Genomic DNA, 6,517 nt, shown 5'->3' on the forward strand with positions numbered 1-6,517 from the left:
GGGGCCAAGTGCAAGGTTAATTAGGACACCGTGTTTCAGCCTCTTAATCGTGGGGGCTTGGGGTGTTCGACACTGACAAGTCTACTAGAGCATTAAGATTACGCGGGCCTTGGTACCAATGGAATGATCCAACCAGATATTGGGTTAGAATGGGCAACCCTTGTGATGAGACGGATCTCAATCTTTTTCAATGCTTGCATGATTATCACTGTTAGTGATGTGCGAAAACCCCTTGTTGGGATGCACCTTGGGTGTAAAACTGTAAACCCAACAAAATTACACCCCTCATAAACGAGGCAACAACATGCAAAAGTTGGAAGGCTGGAGGTGCTACATGGGAACGCTTGGGTTTCCAAAATTAAAATGTCCAGTATGCTCTCTATGGTTCGCTTTAGACAATTTGTTGCTCTTTGGGCCCACATTGGCAATTATCATCTTGATGAAAACACCCAAGACGACATCACTTGGAAGCACGGCTAATGGCCACTACAACGTTGCCTCCACCTACTCGGTGTAATTCTTGGAAATTATTCACTTCCCTATGGAAAACGCGGTTTGGAAGGCTTGGATGCCGCCTAAAGTTAAGTTATGCGTGTGGTTGGCTATTTAAGGCTGGATTTGGACCGTCGACAAGTTGGCAAGTTTGATTGGCCAAATTATGGTCTTTGTCATGTTTGCAAAAGAAAATGGGAGTTAGGGATACACCTTATCTTCAAATGGCTCTTCACCCTCGGCTCTGAAACTTAGCGTATGAATGTCTTCATCTTGAGCAATTAGACACCACCTCTTGGCATTTGGAGCTCCCAATCAAGAACTAGTGGTTTAGCCTCTCTACCAAGTATATGCCCAATAGAAAGCTACGATGTCCCTAACCATGCTCATCATTTGGACTATTTGGAACCAAAGGAATAAACATGAGTACTCCGCCTTCAATCTTGCTCACCGTCGAAGCTCAAGGCAAGGCTTTGGATTACCACATGCGCCAAGAAATTAGGGAAAATAATACCAAGCGTGTAAGACTTTTTGTATCAACAGATCGTGTATCAAAAACTCTATTCTCTTCTTAGTTAATAGATGAGTCAAATGCTTACACTTCTGCTTCAATACAACCCCTCAAAACATATCAACGGAGGAGATCTCGTCCGCATCAAGCGCCCCCTGTGTATGTACCGCTCGAACCTATTCAGCGTGCACACACACCCCACTCCGCTCCGGGCCCGGCCCATTTACTCTTTTTCTTTTCTCTTAAACCTCAAAAAAATGTGCGCCGACGTGATTCAAAGTCCTGACCTCTTGGTTAGGTGCAACTGAGTGGGAGAACTGACCCAACTTTACTTCTTTTTCCTTCTTCAAATCAAAGCTAAAAAAGACACAACGACTTTCGTGTTTGGTTTTTCTTTCATTTTTTCAGTTTTTGTTTTGGGCGGTCTTTTCTTCTGTTTTTTATTTCTCTTTCTCTTCTTTTGTTCATTTTCTTTTTCCTTTTAATTAAATTCATGAACCTATCAAAGTCATGAAGATTTTATTAAATTTGTGAAAAAAAATAAAATCCATGAACTTTTTCCTCAGTGCGTGAACTTCTTTTTTCAAATGCATGAATGTTTTTCAAATTCACAAAATATTTTCAACTTTTACGAACATTTCATAAAAAACCCATGAATTTTTTCAAATGCATGAAATTATTTTCAAATTATTTAAAAAATTTAAATTAGCAAACTTTATTTCCAAATCAATGAAAATTTTGAGTGAATGTTTTTTTGGAAATCTGTGAACATTTTTTCCAAAATCAATGAATTCAGGCGCCCGATAGGAGCCATGACGTCGCCTAGTTCGGCCAAGGCCTAAGCATTGTTTTTTCTTTTCTATTTTTTCGTTTTTATTTTTTTCGTCAATTCATTTTCTACTTTTTGAAATGTATTATTCTTTTTGAAACCTGTTCGAAAATTTGAAATATTTCCTGGAATACCCAAAAATGTTCTTGTTTTCAAATATTGTTTACAATTTCAAAAAATATTCTGCAATTTCAAAAAATTGTTCCCTTTTTGGAATTGTAAGTTCACAAAATTAAGAAATATTTGCGCTTAGGAAAGAGTTAATAATTTTTTTAAATGTGATCTGCGATTTGTGTTCGGAATTTTTATCTATTGTTAGGAACATTTTTAACAATTTTGGAAAATTTGTTCAAGTTTGTATAAATTTTATACATAATTTTAAATTCCAAAATTGTTGACAATATTCAAGAAATGGTTAGGGCATAACAAAATGCTCATGTTGATTTATAATGAAGGATATTGCAAATAACAGTGGCATCCAAATTAGGAAAAACTACATGCTCACGGATGCACATGTCTGGTCTAGTTTTGCACACTCCTCTCAACTCGTGGTTTTTTGGACTATGGATAAATGACCCAAACTTTTGCAAGAAGGTGGGCATGCCCATGTTAGGCATCCATGCCATGTTTGAATGAATTCCAGCATCGTTTACATGATCCGACACGTCCGACCATTTATTGGCCCTTTTTCATCATGAAAACTCCGGAAGATGCAAAACTTGTTGAAAACCCAATTAACTTGACATGGTGCCCTGAATTGGTCATACAATGCCATGAAAAAAATTCAGGAAATAGCATGCTCTCAGACGAAGTCTTACGGCCTACCTGAACACCATTCGTTGAACATGGTCTATTTTTGGACATCCTTCAAATGACTCAACTTTTGCAAGCAGGTGGGCATTGCCACGTTAGTTCGAATAACTTTTAACACCATATGCAGGTTGCGACACAACCGGCCATTAATCGACCTTTTTTGACCGAGAAACTCCAAAAATGCAAAATTTGTCAAAAACTCAAACAACTTTGCATGGTGCCTTGAATTGGTCATATAAGCTCATGGAAAACATTTGGGGTCATTTGATGGATGCCAAAAAAGCTCGCACTCAAACGGACCTTTCTGGCCTAGCTGAACACTCTTCGTCGAACATGGTCTATTTTTGGACATGCATGAAATGACATCAAACTATGCCAACAGCTGTGCATGCCCATGGTAGGCATGCCAGGTTTGAATGAATTCTAATACCGTATGCAAGTTGTGTCACGCCCAACCATGTATCAGGCTTTTCCACCGAGAAAACTCCAGAAAATTCAAAACTTGTCGAAAACCCAACTTGGCATTGTACCTTGCATTGGTGATACAAAGCTAAGAAAAAAATTGGTGCCAATTCAAGGATATCGATAAATGGCGTGCTCTCAAATAGAGCCTTCTGGCCTACCGAGACACCCTCCGTTGGACATTGTCTAGTTTTGAAAATTCTAGAAATGATCCCAACTTTTGTAAGCAGGTGGGCATGCCCATGATAGGCATCTATGCCAGGTTTGAATGATTTCGGACACCATATGCAAGTTGTGACACGACTAGCCATTTATCGATCGTTTTTTAAAGTGAAAACTCTAGAAAATGCAAAAATTGTCTAGAACCAAAACAACTTGACATGGTGCCTTGAATTGGTCATATAAACCAATAAAAAATTGGAATAATTTGACGGGTGTCAAGAAACAACACTCTCTCAAACAGAGCCTTCTAACCTACCGGCACACCTATATTGAACTTGGTGTTTTTTGGGACATTCTTAAAATGACCTCACCTTTTGCCAGCAGATGGACATACCCACCGTATGCATCCATGCCAGGTTTGAAGGGATAAAGTATTTAAAATCATAATTTAAATAGGTACTTAAAACAGTTATTTTAAGTATTTAACACAACTATTTCCTCCGTCCCATAATATAAGAGCGTTTTTGATACTGCACTAATGTCAAAAACGCTCTTATATTATGGGACGGAGGGAGTAATAAATACAAAGGGGTAAAGTCGTAAACAATAAATGATTTTCTTAAAGAGCATTTAATGAATGTTTGATCGGAAAAAGAACTAAAAATCATAATTTAAAACATTTCCTTAAAACTATTATTTTGGTATTCCAAACAATATTCAATTTTTTGAACTAGTTCCAAAAAGAATAATAAAGTTCAAAAAAGAGAAAAATGAATAAAAAAAGAAAAGAAAACAACACGCTTAGGCCTTGGCACAACTAGGCGACGGTATCGCCACTGTCGGGCACCTGTTGGGAATTTATAATACTATTTGCATTTCTAAAAAAATGTTTGATTTTTTTGAAAAACATTTTAGAATTTCAAAATTGTTCATGTTATTTTTTTTAATTTCAAAAATTGTATGTGTTTTCAAATTTTATTCCTAATTTCAAAAAATGTTCGAGAATATAAAAAATGTTTGCAATTTTTCAAAAAAATATTCTTATTTTCAATTTGTGTTCAAAGATTACAAGAAATAGGGATATAAAAAATTCCGCTTTCAAAAATTCTTCACAAATCCTAAAAAAAGTTTGCTTTTTCCAAATTTGGTCGGGATTTCTAAAAATGTTCTCTTGTTTCCAAAAATGTTCATGTTTTTGAAATTTTTACGTGTTTCCTAAAAATGTTTTGAATTTTCCAAATTTATTTGCCTTTTATAAAATGTACAGTATTACAAAAATTGTTTACATTTTTCATAAAATGTTCGGAACCCCATAAGTTCTTCAAATTTTTTTGAAAAGGGTTGGAATTTCAAAAAAAGTTCATATTTTTTAAAAAAGATTAGAGTTCCATAAATTATTTGCTTTTTCCAAAAATTATTCGGGATTTCCAAAATTTTGACATTTTTTCAAGAAATTATCGATTCTTTTCAGAAATGTTTTTTTGGATGAATGTTGTTGTGTGTTCTTATATAACTCGTGCTATATGAAATCGCAAGCCATTTTTAGGTCGAGTGGCAAGCAGCGATTGCTAGCTGTGTGAGGTCCCAAGTTAGAGTCCTTATGATCTCCTTTTTGCAGTATTTTTTGTACACAAAACTAACGAATGTGACTTAATGTGCCGGCCCAGGTGGGCGAGAACTGACGCAAAGAGCCTCGTACAGGAGGTCTCCGTATACATGCGAAAGTGATGGCATAATTTGTACCGAAGCAGGACTCCAAATCTTAAGCTTTCGTTTCGAAACAAAAAAAATAAGGTAATCTTTATTCGATCGAGTTTTTCAAGAAGAAAGCGGTTGAGTAATGCAATTGCCGGCATGAATGAAAAGTAAAAGGGCGTGTACCTAAGTACCATGCCACTACATGATGACAAGTTATGGATTATGTGGACGTAACAGGGTGCCTTTGCAACCCTTTGCGTTTGTGGCCGCGGCCTCGTGTGCCTGTCCTAATCCCACAAAATGAACGCTTTCGCTTTGTGCAAAGAGCCTTAAGCACAAACTCTCTTTTTTTCTGAACCAAAGCACAAGTTGACTAGAGTATTTCCCATGGACTCACTCAACCCACACTGGCTAGCCAATGCATTCTTTGTTTCTGCTTTTGGGTGCCACTATTTTCCCGAGAAGAATAGACAGTTTTTTCCCCACAAAAAGTTAAGTCGAGTGCTTAATGGACCGATCGATCGAGAGAGAGACATACCAAACACATGAGCAGTGCTGACTTTGCAATTGTTGATGAACTCATTCCACGTCCATCCATAACCGTAAGAGATGCATGGTTAAGCGGGAGCGCCGACCCGTCGAACGCGACGCCGAACACACGACCTAAACAAACCAGTTTGACATTCGAATACTACTATCCTAACCGGGAGCCACATGATGAGATTCCGAAAGCGAAATGCTCGTGTCACGGGGGTGCATCACCAGGATGGGCTGGGCGGCGTTATCTTAAAGCAGGGTTCTCGTTCGTCATGGCCAGCACCGGCTCAACCACTCCCTACTCCATTGCTTCCTTTGCCAACCACTCTCTGCGTCCATCCATACCGTCCATGCCGTCAAAGCCTATGCGTGCTGCCATCCGTCCGTGGCCACAGGTGCCACGTTCATTGCTAATCATGCCACGATCGATATGGCCTGAATTATGACGAGGCTGGATGGATGGACGTGGCATGGTACTTAGGTACACGCCCTTTTACTTTTCAGGCAGGCAGGCAGGCAGGCATCATTCCTTGGCATCCATCCTCTGTCTGTCTTTGGGTGCTGCTCGACGACGATGCTTCAAGCTTTTGTTATCATGGGCCCAGATGGGAATTTCCTATTCATACATGCATGCCTTGGTGCTTGCTGCTGTCATCGAGACGTACACGTACTAGCTGCAATTTTTCCTCGGTTATTCTCGGTGAGAATAACAGATACGTAGAGGCGAACCAACCTGTGAATGGATGGTTAGAAGGATTGTGATACCCCTAGCCCATCAGGGTTCAAGTCCTGGTGCTCGCATTTATTCTTGGATTACTTCAGGATTTTTGGCGATGTGCATTCAGTGGGAGAAGGCGTTTCCGTCGACGACGAGGTGTCTACGGTGACTTCGTATATTTCAAGATGATATGCCGGCTCAGTATTTCGAAGGTGCTCATAGGGGTAAGGTGTGTGTGTGTGTTCATACGGGTGAGTGTATGTGTGTGTATATAAGCACTTACGTCTGTACTGTG

Source organism: Triticum dicoccoides, chromosome 5A (assembly GCF_002162155.2).
Source record: "Triticum dicoccoides isolate Atlit2015 ecotype Zavitan chromosome 5A, WEW_v2.0, whole genome shotgun sequence".
In the NCBI taxonomy this organism is placed as follows: domain Eukaryota; kingdom Viridiplantae; phylum Streptophyta; class Magnoliopsida; order Poales; family Poaceae; genus Triticum; species Triticum dicoccoides.